An 18,685-nucleotide genomic window follows, 5' to 3' on the forward strand; every position below is an offset into this window, starting at 1 on the left:
CTTCATGAGTTGACAACCACCTAACAGAACTAATGGGCACATCTGTGTTCGATCAGCAGTGCAGTGTAATGAAACTGAACTAGGGACGAGCAGGATCACACTGAAGTAAAGGACACCTTATCTTTATGCCATCAACGGCTATGCGGTAGAACTAGAACGCATCTTAACTTCAAGACCTGTAGGGCCACACAAGGGCTCGAGGAAGTGGAGCGAGAGTTTGTGGGTCCACAGATCATTAGTAAAAGGGTTTCAGTTGCGCATGCTGCAAGTCGGAGATGTAGAGGAGATCCATTAGCTTTACCCCTCCATAGGGCGCACAACACAGCTATGGGACACCATGGCTTCAAACCAATTAGGAGACACAATTATGTTATTTGACTCACACTTCCAGAAATAGGAGCCTTTGAATACCCGTCCATTCATCTTAACTGGCAACTGTAGAAATCACAAGGTTCATCAGTGGAAAACAGAGTGTAAGGGGGGAAAACAGTCACTGACAAATCTGTTTGTCAGAAAAAGATTTCATAACCATCGTAACCACAATAAAATACAGCTGCAGTGCAAATGCAAGGCTGAATCATAAGTTCCCATATAGGGCAGCTTATGCAATAGCTATTGTTCAATAACTGATTAGTATTTGGTATCCAGTAATTTCTTACCACTCATTCAGACCTCTGTGAACGTAAAGGAGTGGAGCAGAAAAACAACGGGAGAGCATGAAACTTCAGGATGGACAACAGTAAAAGGAAAAGCACCCCGACTGCTTGGGCCAAGATGGTACATGAACAGGCTACTCATGCACTCCCAAGGAAAAGCACCCCGACTGCTTGGGCCAAGATGGTACATGAACAGGCTACTCATGCACTCCCAAAGCCAATTCAGATTAAAATAGCCCAGTTTATCATTGCAACCACTGCACAGACCTATGTGAAACTGAAAATACCACGGGTTCAGAGCCAGTAGGTGCATTCAGCTTCTCATCCTTCAATGTTCGATAAAACAGGTACTACTCCACTGGATGCAAACGCTTCTGGTTAGAGACTAAAGGGGATTTAGTACATAAAGAGCAGTATTTAAACGTAGTCATTATTGATATATATTAATAACTTATCATCCGACTGCCCACTTTAACAAAAAACGAGAACCACAGAAAACATCCGAGATTATTTCTATGCTCCAGTTGAGGGTTTCAGTGTAAAATATGTAAAGAGATGTGGAACATCACTTGACAATATCAGTCGTCGCTTGTCTGAAGTAGATCATTTGTTTGTCTACGCCTTTTCCGGAGCTTCTAAAATTATATTTCATATTGTACGATTAAATGCCCTCTTAATGCATCCCTGTAAGTAGGGGGGGTGCATCTTAACTACAATCCTACTGACTTAGTCCCATTCAGGCAAGGCCCTTGCACGTCCATCATTCTTTTCTGTCGCAGAGGCGCTACCTGACCCAGTTGAGAGCCTGTGTTCTACTTTGTCTGTCCTTACTTAATGAGCGGCTTGATTCTCATGTGTCCAGATTCATATGGGCGTCCCCAAATTTAATTCACTGGTTATGGCTGTAGAGAAAGGAGACTCAAATCCTCCATTGATCTCTTGTACAGAAAGAAACGAAAATAACTCTCCATTTCAAACTAAAGTAGCGCTGGTTTCCTAACTAACCAACCTACTCTATTTGTAGAGAAAGAGTTTTGCAAAGACTCACTGAATAGCTTAGGGGAAAAAAATCCACCCCTACATCAGTCAGTCAGTCAAAATTACTTTATTCGGTTTCATAACAAAAACCATAAAAGCATATAAATATATACAGACAATATAAATAACATTTAACATTAAAACATTACGAGTGAATTAAAAAGGCATACAAGGTAGTGGTTACAATTCATGAATTACCCAAATAATGATTATGTCCAAGAAATTTTCTTCCTTAATCTCATTGAGGTTGCTAAAAATTTGGCAATATTAAAGATCTCCCACGTTGATCCCAGCAATTGTAAATATAAAAGGGCAGGTTTAACTTGCCTAAAACCTTTCTCCTTAATAAGGGGGATGATATGTTTTTTACGAATGGGAGCCAAGTATTTACAAAAGAAGATAAAGTGCACTGTATCTTTAAGGGAAAAACCGTCACAAGAACAGATTCCCAGGTCCTTCTCCCTTGACCACCCTGGGGAATCGGTGAGCAAAAGATGAAATTTGTTCAGTCTGAACCTGGTAAGTAAAAAACGATGATTCATGTTATTAACAATGACCAGGTAGGGTTCAATACTGTTTGAGGTGATTAATAACTGATGAGCCCTGACTGAAGGTTTAAGTAGCTCCTTATCTTCTCTTTCTAAAGTTATCCGATTTTTATATTCAACTTTCACCCATTTTAAATCCCCCTTAGTTAGACTGCCAGGAGCATCAAATAATTCTGGACGACCTAGTTCTCTTGATAAGTTCTTAACATAGTTTATCCAGGGGATGGAGGTGCCATACTCAAGAGATAAACAATCCTTTAAAATTGCGTGATTTAATTCCAAATCAGGGTTTAGCCAGGTTGTAATCCATTTTAACATGGGCGCTAGAGCAATACGGTCCACAAGGTGGTCTAACCCGCATTCCTGATGAACAATAAAGGCAGGGGTTGACTGAGGAAGAGATAAAATAGATTTTAAAAATTTGTCCTCAACTATTTGAAGAATTTTTACATCTTTAATTCCCCATAATTCAGCCCCATACGTTGCTATAGAAAGACATTTAGCAACATAAATGTTCAAAATGGCCTGCATGGGCTTCACCCCCAATTTGCGGGCAAAGTCTAATACAGCTAAGGTAGATCTAACAAAAGTATTACGCTTAGCCGCCAATTGCGGAGACCAGTTAAGACTATCATCAAAGATAACCCCCAAATAGGGAAATCTACTGACGCGGGATAAAACATGCCCTTCGCAATACAAGCTCTTAGCTTTTTTTTACTTTACACCCCATAATCATAACATGAGATTTGGAAAAATTCACGCTGAGATCAAGTGCTTTCATAAAATTTGCAAATGAGTCCAGCAACCGTTGCAGACCCACAGGAGTACGTGCTAGCAAGGCGGCATCATCGGCGTATAATAATGCCGGAATAGAAAATTTGCCAGCTCTAGGAATGTCCTTGCACGATTTGGTCAAAACAGCACCTAGATCATTAATATATAAAGTAAAAAGCAGGGGGGCTAGAATACAGCCCTGTCTAACACCATTCGAAATTCCAATCCTACTAGTACAGTTGCCCAGGCGGTCATATCTAACAGTGGCGGTGAGATCCCTATGTAAATCAGCCAGGAAAAATACAATGTTTTCATCAATGCCACACTTAAGAAGCAGATCCCATAGCTTTGACCGGTTTACTCGGTCAAAGGCCGAGGACAGGTCCATAAAGGCAAGATATAATTTCCCTTTTTTGGCAATAGTGTATTTGCCTATTAATAAATATAGGTTCAGACTTTGATCTATAGTACCTCGGCCTGCTCTGAACCCATATTGTAGGCAAGATAGGGTCTCCTTATCCTCCAACCACGCAGAGAGTCTCCCCAAAACTACACGCCCAAGGACTTTGACTGCAGAATCGATGAGGGAGATAGGGCGGTAACAACTAGGATCCCCCCTGCAACCTTTTTTAAAAATGGGTATAATTACGGATTCAGACCAAGTATCCGGGATGCCTGAAACACAAATCCTATTAAAAACATTCATTAAAACCACAGACCAAGTCTCAAGGTCAGTTTTATAAAGATCAACCGGAACACCATCCGGGCCCGGGGCTTTATTGCTTGTCATCTTTTCTATGGCCTCGACTACCTCGGTCTTAGAAACCGTTAAAGTATATTGATTTACAACGGAGGAGGATGGGGGCTGTGCCCCATTTCTAACCCCTTCATAGACTGACTTAAAATGGGTACACCACAAATCTTCCCCTATTCCGCAATCTAATTGGCCGTTACAAACGTCGCTAAAATAGGGTTTATTCACCACGGACCAGAACTTTGCACTATTTCTAAGAACATCCACGGAAGCTAGTTCCGCCCAAGCCTCCTCTCTAATCTCTTGCTTTCTAGTTTTCAAAGCTTTATCATAATCTTTCCTCAGCATAGCAATAATCGGCCTGTTGATAGGTTTACAACGTAAAGCAGCCTTCAGCCTTCTGTTAGCCAGAGAGCAGTTACTATCAAACCATCCCAGGTCTATATTATCATTACCCTTAGCTGGGCAGCTGAGATCAGCGGAGATTTGTGAACAAATTACAGAGTAAGCCTCTAATACTTCATTATTACCGGCATCCGTGTTCAAACAAATATTTATCTCTGAACCCACCTTCCTTTTTAAATTAGAGTGGAAATCCTCCGGAATAATTTTGTTCCATCTAATCCTACGATTCTGGTCAGAGGGGCGGATATTGAATTTATCCGTCCTGCCCGTAGTTTTAGTGCGGGTAATAAGAGTTTCTGAAATGCTAAGGACCACAGGGTTATGGTCACTGAAGTGTGACCACATCACCTTGTAACCGTGAATCATTTTACCAAGTGCAAAGCTAATAAAAATATAATCGATGACAGAGTGTTTACCATTCCCTTTAAAAGTGGGAATTTCCTCCGACGTCAAAGAAGGGAGTATAAGGCCGAAGTCTGCTAACAATGACTCAAGACATTCTCCCTGAACAGAGTGCTCAAAATGAGCATCACCTTGTATAGATGATCCTAATGGGTCAAAGGTCTGACAAGTGTCAGGACAGCCGTGGATGTTAAAGTCACCCGAGATTATAATAAAACAGTCATTATGGTTAGCGTCTTTGTAAGCCGCCAAAAAGCGTGTTAAAGCTAAGAAATGATCCGTTGTGGTGACTCTTTCAAAAGAATTATAAAAATTTACAATTAAAAGAACGCCTCCCTCAGACAGGGAAATTTCTACAGCCAAACTGTTCCGTGAACCTGTGTCTATTTGGATCTGTTGACCTGAAATACTAGCGGAGATTAGAGTGACCAGCCCACCCTTAGCCCTCCCAGCATTTGAGGGTACAGCTGGGACAAAAAAACTCCTATAGCCATCAACGAACAAGGTGTTCTCTGTATCCCAGGTTTCTTGTAGGATAATGATATGTCCTGAACCTATAAGTGCCCGCCAAGCTGGGTCATCAATTTTATTTTTTAGCCCAGCTATGTTCCAACTGACCAGTCTAAGTAAATTGCCCAATGAACCAAAAGTAGATAAGTCAGGACTATCATCTGTTGGCTGCAGTATATTTTCATCACAGCCAGTTGCCCCGCTAACTCGGGTATTACACTCAGCCAATGTCCCTAGTCATTCGTTATCATTTAGATTTGAGAGAGCGTCAAATCTATTAAAAATAGGGACAGCATAGTTGTTTAAGCTTATACCTCTAGAGGGGTCACACAGTGGCTGTCCAGCTTGAGAAGGAGGATAAAAGAAGCCCAAAGGAAGAACATTAACAAAATCCGTCTGGATTCTCACTGACCCCGCCTGTTTCAATATATCCTCAACCAGCCTTGGAGATCTGAAACTTATAACAATACAATCGCCTGTCAGACTCTTATTTGTTCTACCCACCCAAGGAACCCTTCTAATCATCATAAAATTGTTAGCAAGATGTTGTCCCAAAACAGTTTTTCTAGATAAGAAGTGGATGGCCTTATTTTTAAGGGAAGTCCAATGTTCTCTTGTATCCCCTTCAAGTTTTGGGACATTAGCTAAAATAATGGTGTGTGGACAGGCCTCAACGGGTAAATGCAGGGAGTCCCTCTTGTCATAGTTAGCTAACGAGCCGGGGCCCCTTTCAGTATTCTGAGGGCCTGAAACCAGCGTTTGAGTTGTACTCATAGGATTTGAAACTAAAGGTAGTGTGTTAACACCAGAAGCCAAGGACGGACCCTGATGTACTGGTTGTTGGGGTACAGTAATTATGGTATCCAACAGATTATTAACCGTGGCAGTAACAGAGTTAAGAGAGTTAATTGCTCCGGTACTAGGACCAGGAAGAGAAACCTTAGGAATACGGTGTGACTCAATTATATTCAGCCGCTCCTCAATGCGCCTTAGGGTGACCAATAACGGGGCAGTAAATGATTTCAGGTGCTCATCGAGAATGTTTATGAGCTCTAGCATAGATTTTTCGCTGTTCCTATCGGCAAAACTGCCCAAAGCTGATTTAGTACTATCATTCCCTGCCGCTCCCAGGTTCTTGCTAACTGGGGAAGGAACCTCGGTAGTGGGTTTATTCAAACCGGGAGCGGGATTGTTAGCCTTAGATAGTTTTGCCGGTTTTCTATTACCCTGTGGGTTGTCCTTCGCCTTCCTTTTCCCCGTGACAGTTTTACACCCACCAACAGACAGATTAGACCTGATTCTTAATTGTCTAGTACGAACTACAGGGGGGGTTTGAGCAGGACTCACTAAGATAGAAGGAGGTGTCATAATTGTAGGACTGACATTAATGCAAGAGCCATTCCTATTCTCAAGTATATGCACATCCTCCTCATGAGTGTTATTTGATAAACAAACTACAGCAGGTGATAAAGGTACAGATGATCTAATGGGGTCTAGTGATAGTCTACGTTCGACTGAAGCGATCTCTTTTACAATGGCAGATTCTGCCTGTTTTAAATAGCTATCCAAGGTCCCCATACCCGCAACCCTTGACCATGCCTTAGATGACCCTTTTGACATTCTTCCACCGGGCTGGACAAAACACGAACCAACCGACAAATAACACCTGTATTGTTTGCGGGAAAAAAGAACACTCCAACAGTCACTTTACAGGGGGCAGCCCCAACCCAACCTCTATCGGCCTCTGAGGGCCTAAGAGGGCCCGCCCTTTGCCCGGGCTTAGCCCGGCGCCGCCCGCGCGCGTCCCGCGACGCGGGAGAAGCGCCGAAGCTTTATACGCGCTCGTGCGCGTGTGCGGCGCTAGGCAGTGTGGGTAATGGAGTCCCCAGCCGCAAGTGCAGCGATGGCGGAGGCAGGAGACACACAACAGCACAAGAGCCCAGGGCGCGACAGAGCCGCCAGCAACGAAGGAGCAGTTCCGCGTGAGTCCAGGCCAGCAGATGGGCAGGTAGGCAGCAGTTTCCAGATTCGCCGATTTCAAAGTTCCCGCTCTGCAAGGTAAGCGCCGGAGCTTTATACGCGCTCGTGCGCGTGTGCGGCGCTAGGCAGTGTGGGTAATGGAGTCCCCAGCCGCAAGTGCAGCGATGGCGGAGGCAGGAGACACACAACAGCACAAGAGCCCAGGGCGCGACAGAGCCGCCAGCAACGAAGGAGCAGTTCCGCGTGAGTCCAGGCCAGCAGATGGGCAGGTAGGCAGCAGTTTCCAGATTCGCCGATTTCAAAGTTCCCGCTCTGCAAGGTAAGCGCAGGAGCTTTATACGCGCTCGTGCGCGTGTGCGGCGCTAGGCAGTGTGGGTAATGGAGTCCCCAGCCGCAAGTGCAGCGATGGCGGAGGCAGGAGACACACAACAGCACAAGAGCCCAGGGCGCGACAGAGCCGCCAGCAACGAAGGAGCTACATCAACGACAGAGCCACGACCACAGGATCATAGCCACCTGCTGGAAAGGGGAAACCGAGGTGTGGTTGTGGTCTACCGCAGTCTGTGCTGGTATGACCATTAAACACTTTATACCCATGGGTCACTGGGTCGTAAGATAAGACTGAATGTCAATGAATTAGCTGTGACACGTGACCTCAGTCCCTGGATTAAAGGAAGAAACCACAGTGAGGTGGTGCTAGCACGCCCAGTTTCCTCTTACTGCCCAATCAGAGTTGACCCCGTTGGTCATTAGACTAGATTCAAGAATATGTCTGCACCACAAAGATGCATCACAGCAAGAACCACTGATGATCACAGACATTGAGATCAGAAAAACTGCACCAGAGAGATGGAAGTTTAAACCTATTTATATTTTAGATGATTCCCTGAAATCTGAGGCACACTTCAGAGCGTAAAATTCAGTTATTTTGAAGAAAGATTGGTATAACAGAATCTAGACACTCAGAGGAGCACGTCATATGGTTAATGATGTCGTCTTCTGAAAAAAACTAAATTGCAATTTTTGAGAGAACAAAGCAATGCTCAGCAACATCCTAACCCCTCACCAGAATATTTATGCTACGTTTTTAGAGCATCACCCTTCAAATAATAAGCACATCTGCTCACTCCCTGCAAAGACAGCAGATCACTAGCAATAAGAGGGTTCAGCATTTTTCTTTATTGTACAAAAGCTTGGAAAGCTGCCTTTACCGTCCGAAATTCAAATTTACTTCTGGTTTTACTGTATTCTTCTCGGCCAAACAGAAAGAGGGTAAACACCCTTCAAATGCTTGGTGTGCGAATTCCTAGTGTGTTACTGCAGGGGCTGCTCTTGTTCCCCCGGCCAGTCTCTCAGCATCTCCCAAACCAGATACATCACATAGTGGCCTTGAAGGCATGCAGCGTATTTCAAAATAAGCCATGCTCAGGTGCACATTTTGGGCAACCGAGTTTCACATCAAGAAAAAGTGTGCTCGAGTTTCACACCGAAAACAACTGAACCATAAGAAAGTGTTATTCCTGAACCGAGAGCCCTTATATTTCACTATGTGCGGGCGGGGTTGCGCGAGATTCTGCCACACGGTAGTGTCGAACCTGTTGCTGTCAGTAGGCGTGCTTATGTTAAAGGGGCGCGCGGAGGTGGGGGCAAAGAGTACGTCATTCTGTTCCTTTCAATCCTCTCGGTGTGGAGAATCGGGATAGCTCAGAGGTCTCCTGGAAGAATCCGCTGGGAGACCTTGCTGCTATAGGGCAATGGTGGCCGTTTGGTGCGGTTTGTACATTGGATTAAGTAGGTCTATCTATATGCTGACGGACTTGTCAGTGGTGTTTTGGACAGTCCAAGATCATGTTAGAGTCTGCTGCTTGCTGGGCTATGTTTTATCTTACTTACTGAATGATGGCCAGGTGAGTTTGTATTTTCCTTGCTCGAATCGGTCGGACCTTCTAAAGTTTTCTTGCGTGGCCTCGAGAAGGAACAACCCCCGTGTGTGCATTGCTAAGGAGGCGCCTGCAGTCTGGCCACTGACTGCGCCATTCTTGCCTGTGGAACAAAGGTCCCATTCCTTGGAGGGCTCGGTGAGCTATTCACCGTGCATCCTGCACATGCAAGCTAGCGCGTAAGGTAATGTGATCCAAGGGTTTAAAATGGAGGAAAGGAGTACGAGCTACAGATTTCAAGGAAGGCTTCAGCCAAAAGTCTATCTCCGCCCCCCACCTCCAAAATAAGGTCTGCTTATTGTGCTGTCCTGTTCTTAGCAGGCGCGCATTTCAACAGGTCGCCTCCGACGCGCTTTCCACACGGCAGCCAGAGGCCGTGAGCAGCTATCAGCCACCGGCCCGCCGCTGAATGAACAATGAAGTAACATTAACACCAACAGGTCGTGAACAGCGGAAGGCGCCATGTGATATTCAAACGTAATGCAACAGAACGTCACAGAAACCTTAACAACCGCTATACGTCCGCTAAAAGTACACATTAGAAAGGCGCTGCTCCGTGGAGAGGGCATCTAACTAGCCACAGATCTATTTTAGGCAGTGCTTTAAATGGGAAAAAATAAGTGCAGGTACTCATTAAAATGAGCTAGAGGTATAGTGAGGGGGCGGGGCTAGGGGCGGGGCTAAGGCCAAGCCATGATGTTACTTAACAACTTCTATATTAGTTGCAGCATATACCAAAACACATGAGAAATGTGATTATATAAACAAAGCAGGTTAACTCATTACACAAAATAAAAGAGAAATGCAATAATATGTTAACATTTCCTTTTTTTGCAGTAGTTGCACCTTCTTAATATCATACTGTTAATTGCAGTTTGGCACAATACTATATATTTTTGAGCACGCGAGTAGGAAGAAAATGAAAATACCCCTACGTCGCACCAAAGCTCTTATGGTACCAAGCAAATGGAGCAACTCATCATGACCCTCCCCAGAAGATATCTCTTGTCTCTCCCATCAATCTATCCATTCATCCTTTCATCCTACCATTTACCTGCTTATGTCCACCATTTAACCTTTACATTCTATCGTCTATTCAGTGTTTCATCAATCATTCAGTTTTTCACCATTCCGTCTATCCAACGTTCATATCCAAACCTATCAATCCATCCATCTCCAAACCTAACCATTCATCCTTTCGCTCATCCATCTCTTTATCCACCCTTTCCCTCATCCATCCATTAACCCTTTCACTCCTTTATTCCATCCACCCTTTCACTCATTCATCATCCACCCTTTCATCCATCCTCCCTACCTTTCATTCATCCATCCAAACTTTCACTTATCCACCCACCATCCGCCCTTTATCCAATCATCCACCTTCTTTCACCCATGCAAGCTTTCAATCATCCATCCATCTATATATACACCCTTGCTTACACATCCATCCACTCACTCATCCACTCAACCAGCCACCAACCCTCCCTTTTTATGTTATTTATGAATCTTTGTCGCAGAGCAGACATGTACAAAGTGCCACACACTTTCTTTAAAATACCTCCTGAGAGTGTCTGGATCCTCTCTCTTTCTTTCACTTTTTCGTACAAAAACAGGCATAAACACAAACTTAGTAGACACACAAAAGACTCCGGTAGATGAAAGCCATCTTTTCTCGTCACCTACCATGGCATTTTTAATTGCCACCAGGACCGGACTGGCCTTAGCCGGGTTGCCACTGCCAGGGGACTGCCATGATTCCTGTGCTTGCACGAACGCACATGATAGTGGGAATGTGATTGACAGTACAGGGCCTGAAGGGACCCTGCTTTGTCAAGCACAGCATGATGGCGAGCACCCGGACATTATTCACATGAGCCCTGCTGAATAGCTCAGCTGGGGCTCAGGTCGGGGCTGCAGAAGCGGCGCCTTGGCTGCCAGAAACACCTTCCACTTCTGCTCACCAGCAGAGCCAATGAGCCTACTTTTTCATGAGTACCGGTACTCTCCTCTGAAGTAGAGAAGTGCCGGTACTCCGAGGGAAAAATCTAAGAAGTGCCGGTACTCAGTACCGGTGAGTACCGGCCCATTTAAAGCACTGATTTTAGGGCACTTCCATAAACGATCTGAAAGCACCAACGTTATCATGACAGAGACAAAACACAACAACCCAGCACGGGATAAACGCAGAGTGAACGCGCCGATACTCACTTTCGTAAGAGAAGAAGGACGATGCTCTGTTCCAATATGATTATGCAACGAGGGATAGAATACCGCGCAGCACCCCACTCGGCGCTGAAGCTAGGACGCGTTATAGTACACCGAGAGCCGGAGCTTTTATCTAAGCACCTTGTTCCTGCGTGTCTGATGCCCTCTGCCTCCTCATCCAAGCACAGCTACTCATTAGCAGCCTTTCGCCTCAAACATCATGGGACTTCCATGGCACCGACCAGACTGGAACCAAATGTTGTGCAACGCTAAACATGCGCCAAGCACTCCTGACAAACCTTTCTAAGAAATGGGCGGGAGGAACAGGGACACACCCTGACCGTCCCTGCGAGCGGCTGACTTTCATTAACAGTAGTAGGCGAGCCCGCTGGACCGTGCCCGGCGGCTACACCCCGAACCTACGTATCCGGCTGCTGACGCTTTCATTTCAAACCGCACTAATACTTTTTAGCCTTGCTTCTCATCAATTCTCCTTTTCCCTCAGAAAGCCTCAAACAAGAGTTCATTAGAAACGAATGTTTAAGCGTGTCTTTAAGTACTTCATACGGATATTGGTGACCGGATTTGCGGCTGTGAAGAGCTGCACATTGTAACCTAGTGTGTGTTGTGGTCGAGCGGTGCCATGTTGTCTCTTTTCTCCTCATCCTCGGCTCGTGTATTCCTGAACCTAAAAACCTGTCACTTCCTGAACTACTGACCTCTTTAGAGACTGGTCGTCAGTGCCTGAGGTCATCGGGTGAACTCAGGGCACTATGTCTCCCCGACTCCACACCTGAGTCCCCACTTGTTAGACTGGCACCGAGACTCTTTTAGTCTGTTTTTTCTATTTCTTCAATCAGTCGTTGAGGTCAGGTAACGATGCGTCCTGGTTCTGGTCGTATTGTATCTCTGGTCAAGTGACTGTCAGATCTTCACCTCTGCCTGATGTGCTTGATGTAAGATACGTTCCTCGTAATGGACTTTCCTGATTGGATGACAGTGAGCATGTTCCCGTTCTGTTCCATCACACTTCGTGCGTTTATGTCGTGCGCGTGTCAGACTTTTTTCTCTCCGACTGCATGACTACTACCCACTCTCTTCCCTTTAGGTCCATCTCTTGTGCTTATCACATAGTATCTGTGCAGGGCGTCATCCTTTCGTCTAACGCTGCCCAATGGAACCCCTCGGATAACTGCTGCAGGAACCGGACACGGTTCAAGCATAACAAAGGCTGATTACAGCTCTCTACTACTTACGTGTATAAAGGACCCTAATAACAAAGCTCTTCATGGAAGACACTCAGCGTCTACAAATATAAAAACTTGTGTGTATAACACTTCTTTTATCATACAGCTTCATGGTCTCTAAAAGGATAAACGCAGGGACTGGGAACAGCCTTGAGACAGAGGAGCTTGTCTTCTTGGATGCCTTGAAGAAGCCTAGATATGGGCGAAACACGCTGGCTGTATTTACAGTTCTTCATGGAACATGACATAAAAGACACAATTATCAAATACAAACCTCTCGTTTCATCTGCTTTGTTTGGCAACTTTGCAGTTTTTCTGTTATATATTATCCTTATTGCCTCTCAGATTCTTGTGTCATTTGCTGATTTGTGGTTCCAAATGGTGGCAAACTATTTCTTGAGGTGGGCAACTGAAAATTTGTTAATTTTTCTGTCACTCGCAGCAACACGTCATTGTGTGATAAATGGGTCCCCTAGCCACCATCGTTTGTTTGCTTCATCCTTTTCGTCTTTTCTTTGTTTGTGGCTCTGAGTTTGTCAACTTTCAAGGTCCACTGCTGAAGTTTGGTGTTTATAGCACTTCTAAACATGAGTGGGTGGGCATTCCCCTTTTGTGGAGAGCTCCAGTATGCCCTCAGCACTTTTAATAGTGCTTTTGCTAGGGCTGTGCCTTTCGCACTGGCTCGTCGTACAGTTGTCTGAAGTGTGCCCATGAATCTCTCCACCATGTAATTCAATGCCCAACTGGGCTAGGAACTCTTAAAACTTTCAACTGGTGAACAGCGGACCGCTGTCAGACTTTCAGGTTTTGGGAAGCCACACGCAGCAAATGTCATCTAGGGCGCAGACTACTTTTGGGGCGCATATGGAAGATATGATTTACACAGTTGGGAGTTGGGAATATTTGCCCAGGAGTATTATGAGGTATTTGCCTTAAGACATAGGGTATAAGAAAACAATGGCTACTAGCTCCCATGCTATCTTGGCTACCTGCAATATTATCAGTGGTAGTGGTCTCAATGTTGTGGAGGTGCACTTGCATATGCGACACATCTGAAACTCTATTTTAGTCATGCTGTTCTCTTGGTGGCCACTTTTTCCTCTGTCCTTAAGGGGCGAGTTAGACCGCTTAGTTTCATAGGCGCTCGGGGAGAACAATTGTGGACCCCCATAGGATGAGTACTTCTTTTGTGGTAGCTAGTTTTTCATGAAAGTTGTGAAAAACAGATTTGTGCTGGGTTCCCTGAACCCCAGTCCAGACTGTGCCTCTACTTTTATGTCTTTATCAGTTGCCATACGTCCTCTAGGTCTTTGTCTGTCGCTGTTATGAAATGTTTGGAGTGAGGTGGCTGTTGGCATGTTTGTACTGACCAAAAAGTGTAGATATTCCTCAGGGACAGAGGATTGGACTTTGTTGACTTCAAAGGGTGCATTGAAAAGTAGTCAGCTCGGTTCTGTTGGGTTTACTTGGCTTGTGGATGGTTTGGTAGTCATACTCCTGCCGAATTATCCCTCAACGTTTGATTCTCGGGGGAACATTTACTTTGGGCTTCGGAAAGATGGTCAGCAGAGCCTGATTATCCATTGCAATGGTGAACCTCCTGCAATATAGAAACATGTGAAAGTGATCACATGCCGACAATACAGTCAGGCTTTCCTTTTCCAGGTGTGAGTATGCCTTTTCTGTGTTCAATAGGCTTCAGCTGGCATACGCTACTTGTCGTGGGGACTCTAGGCCTTCAGCATGTTGTGCTAGAGGTCTCCCAGTCCTTCAATTCTGTGTGTAACTTCGGATGAAAGTATGCCATGACTGCTGCAGTTTCTATTGCCTCTGATGTTTTTGAAGCTTTTGCTGTACTTAGACAACCACTTGAATTCTGTGTTTTGTTCCATTAGTTGTCCAAGATGTATTCTCATGGTGGTATGGTCTTTAATGTATTCTGCACAATAGCTGACCATAGCTCTAGAAATTACTTCAGTGCACCTATGTCTTGGGACGGTGGCGGCAGTTGCATAACACAGAGCCTCGCAGCTCCAGCAGGCGAGGTGCCCCTCCCCCCGGTACCAGAGGCACCCTCAGCACAGTACCTTGGCCTGAGAGCTCCTGTTCGTATGTGGGGGGGCCCTTGATGTAGCTTGCAGGGGGGCTCCCTCAAGTGTCATTACGCTAGTGTGGCACGCTGAAATGGTGAGTACTTGGACTTCGTCGGGGTACGAGATCATCTCCGTGTCCAAAGAACCACAGTTTGGTTTTATACAATGCATATTTCTCAGCATTCAAAGAGACATGAACCCACAAGTACATAGCGTACTTGGTGTGCAGGGCAGCATCATGTTCTGGTTTGGATGCTTCGAATACTAAGATGTCGTCACTGCAGTTGAATGCGCTGATTACTACGTCTATGATTTGGCGCATGCCCTCTGAATATTTCTCCTGCTGACAATTTTCTAAAGTTCAGGCGTTTGTGTCTGAAGAGTATGGGGAGAATGGAGAACTTTGTGATGCACAGGCATTCTTCTTCCAGCTCCAGTTCACGGTATCCTTTATTTAGAATGAATATTCAGATGATCTTGGCACCATTCAGCTGTGTAATCACGTCTGATATGTGGGGGATGGATGCCATATACATTCAATGGCTTTATTCGGCTAGTGCACGTTAACACATTTTCTCACGTCTCCCTTGTGTCCTCCTTTGACACTACTGATTTCTCGCTCTACTATCTCTATCCGGTGGAATGCTACTCGTTTGTGCCCTTGCACTATCAGGAGAATTGCTTCACCAACGTGAACTTTGACTCCGATGTCATACATTTCCTCAGTTCAGTAAACAGCATTGGGAAGTTCAGTGTCACTGGAAGACCAGTTTGTACATTGTAATGGATGGTTGCGAGACCTAAGGCTGCTGCTGTGCCAAAGCATAAGAGACATGCATCTGGCATCTTTCTTTGTGGTATGTGAAGGGTCGGCTTTATGAATGTTGATTTGTAGCTCCAGGTTGCTTCATATGACAAAGGCTCCAGACGGGTTTCGATGCTGCCCACCAGCAACTTAGACATAAGATGGCTTTAGGTTTGGGTTTAGCTATATCCTTTGGAATTCCTATACACATCATGTTGATCGATGCTACATTGTTAAGAATGGGTTCAAAGCATTTTTTGGAGTGGGGGCGCTAGAGAGAGGAGAGCAAGATTGCCATCAAATAGCCTAGCTCTGCTGGCCGAATCCGTAAGCCAGCATTAATCCACAGGGCTAGGGTGTTGATCACTACTTAAGGGGCCAGCCCAGCAATGCCATACATATCCAAAGCTCCTTCCCCACCTGAAGGCGTGCTGATGAAGTGCTATCGATCATAAGGCCACGGGGCCCTGTGCTGCAGCCTCCAGAGCAGTGGTGCCCAGGCAGAGCTTGGCCCGTGAAAAGGTGAACCTGCGTGAACCCTGGACTGGCTTAAGGCAGATACGGAGGTCGGGGCTGATGCCCTCGGTCCAAGCTGCGGGCCGGTCTCATGGGGCTGCCGGCCCTGGGTCGGCTACGCCTGGGGGAGATGGTGGTGCTGGTCTGTGACCCGCTGAGAAAGTCTACATCGGTGAGGCAGAGAGGCCGCCCATGCGAGAACTCCCAGCGACAATGCCCGCCACTGTGATCTGGGCTACTTGGCGAAGAGTCGACATAAGTGACCCAGCCAGGCACCCCATACTTCTACTGCAAAACAGCCCTATAACCCTTGAAAGCTGGGCCCGAGCGAGTGAACTTTGCACCCTAGAATCACGGGGCTGCCATGTATGGTATTGTCTCAGAAACTGAGACACAGATGATCACATGGAGGTTCTGCTGCCAACATTCTGCTCTGGGGCAGTCGTGGAGCTGAGGCCTGACCAGGCTGTAGTCCGACGTTCTGGCCTTCTTCCCCCATACGGTGATGCAGGTTGTGAGCACATGGCTGGCGTGACCGCTTACGGTGTCTGAACCTCTGACCTGAAGGCCTGCACTGGGATCTCACCAACAGAGGTAGGCGAGGTGTGGTTGGAGGAGCTGCATACGCCGAGAGTGGCCTTTTATTGAGAGACCTGGCTGAGACCCCTCTGATCCCTGCTGATTTGTAAATGCTTGCCGTGAGAGGGGAAATCCTGTATGGCTCCTGTTTCCGGCCTGCCTAGGCTGCCACTAGTCTGCTAGGCCTCCCGGTTATATCCTGCTTAAGTATTCATGCATCTCCTCTGTTACCTTGACTCTTAGCTGCTCAGCCAGTGTGAGTGTTCAGAGTGGAATTTTGGTGTGATGGAGATGAATGAAATGTTTGGGTGCCTATGTGCTGAGGTGTGAGAGTTGAGAGTATGGGCTGAACAGCAGGCAGACTACTCCTGGTGTGGTTGCTGTACTTGGATACCATACTGCAACCAGCACTAATAAATACTCTTCAAAGATACTCCTCGGCTACAGGTCATTCATCAAACTACAGAAGCTGGCATATAAAACCACACTGAAAGTCTGAAGATACCCACTGGAACCAAAGTCTCAGACTATGTGTGGTATTTATTTATTTATTTAACTTTTATGGCGCAACAGCTACACAACAAGGGTTTCCCGGCGCCTGGACGGAACTACTGAAGAGGAGAGAGCCTATTGATTGAAAAGCCAAGTCTTAAGAGCACAACGGAAATAGGCATAGCATGGCTCTCTGGGTAGGGCAAGAGGAATGAGGTTCTAGAGAGAGGGGCCCAGGACAGAAAAGGATCTACCTCCCATTCTTGAAAGCTGAAACCTGGGAACGTGGAACTTTTCAAGTGAGGCGGAGCAAAGGGGACGGGTTGGAACATATTGACAGACAAGGTTCTGCAAGTAGTCAGGTGCTAGGCCCCATTTGATTTTGTGCATGAAAGAAAGAGCTTTAAACTCGACCCGCTTGTCAATACGGAGCCAATGTAGATCTCGTAGATGGGGGGTGATAGATAAGCATCGAGGAACTCCGCATAGGAGTCGAGCAGCGGAGTTTTGCACAAGTTGCAGCCGACGGGATACTGCCTTGTTTGCACCCAAAAACAAAACGTTACCGTAGTCCAAACGTGAAGTAATAAGAGCATGGACTACGGTTTTTTGGGTGTCTTTAGGCGGCATCCAAATGATCTTACGAAGCCACTTCAAGATGGTAAAACAGGTGCCTGAAACTTTGATAGCTTGATGGTGCATTTTCAAAGAATCATCAATGAGAAATCCCAGGCTTCGGACATCGTCAACAGGACGGGGAAGAGTACCCAACTCATTCGGCCAGTGACGAGAACCCCAAAGATCCCTCTGTTTACCCAGAATAAGGACCTCCGTTTTATTTGCGTTTAGTTTGAGATAGTTGTTATTCATCCAAACTGCAATTTGACGTAGGCCCGACTGGAGAACAGAAACAGAAGATGAGGGATCAGATTAGGAGAGTGAGAAAATGATTTGAGAATCATCGGCGTAGGTGAACAGGGATAGTCCTGCATTAACAGCAATGTCCGCAAGAGGCCTAACATACAGATTAAAAAGTAAAGGACTCAGAATGGAGCCCTGAGGGACTCCAAAAGGAGAGGGAAAGATGTTAGAACTATCCGACGCAGAAAACACTTGGAAAGTGCGGTCAGTGAGAAAAGAAGATAGCCAGTCCAAAGCTGAACCGCAGATACCAAAGGATTCAAGAGTGTTAATAAGAATGGGGTGAGAGATGGTATCAAAATCCGCGCTCGGGTCTAACAATATGTGCGCGACTGTCTCACCAGAATCCAAAAGGAGGCGTAGTCTTTCAGTCACACCTAACAGTGTGGTTTCAGTCGAGAAACCGGCACGAAAACCAGACTGAGAAGGATGAAGAAGATTATTGGTATCCACAAATTTAACAAGGTGGGTGTGAATATGTTTTTCTAAAAGCTTAGAGAAAATGGGAATAAGAAATATAGGGCGAAAGTTCGACAAAACTTTAGAGTCAGCAGCTGGCTTTTTCAGCAGGGGGACTACCATAGAGTGCTTCCAGATTTGAGGAACAATAGAAGATATAAGAGAGGAGTTAAGAACCAAATAATCTACAGAAAGCGTAACTTTAAAGGAATATTAAGGAAACTTAAAGTAAAGAGAGAGAGACACTGCCCTGCTGCCTTTCAGCTCTACCAGTTTGTGTATACTGAAAACTTGTTGTTGGATAATACAGAGGACACGAAAGACGCAAAGGGCAGGGTGAAAGTGTCACTGGAAACATCTG

General features: G+C 45.7%; 1 protein-coding gene across 3 annotated transcripts in view; it reads right to left on the bottom strand.

Moving 5' to 3' along the window:
* ADIPOR2 (adiponectin receptor 2) overlaps positions 1-18,685 on the bottom strand; it is a 542,630-nt gene that overhangs the window by 378,424 nt on the left and 145,521 nt on the right. Inside the window, exon 1 of one of the 3 annotated variants that reach the window (XM_085652230.1) lies at positions 11,216-11,455. The exons of the other annotated variants lie outside the window; for them this stretch is intronic. The gene's annotated coding sequence lies outside the window, so the exon portion shown is untranslated. Of the gene's footprint in view, positions 1-11,215; positions 11,456-18,685 lie in introns of those variants that run through there. 3 annotated transcript variants of the gene reach the window in all.

The sequence above is a fragment of the Triturus cristatus genome, chromosome 4_1 (assembly GCF_964204655.1).
Source record: "Triturus cristatus chromosome 4_1, aTriCri1.1, whole genome shotgun sequence".
In the NCBI taxonomy this organism is placed as follows: domain Eukaryota; kingdom Metazoa; phylum Chordata; class Amphibia; order Caudata; family Salamandridae; genus Triturus; species Triturus cristatus.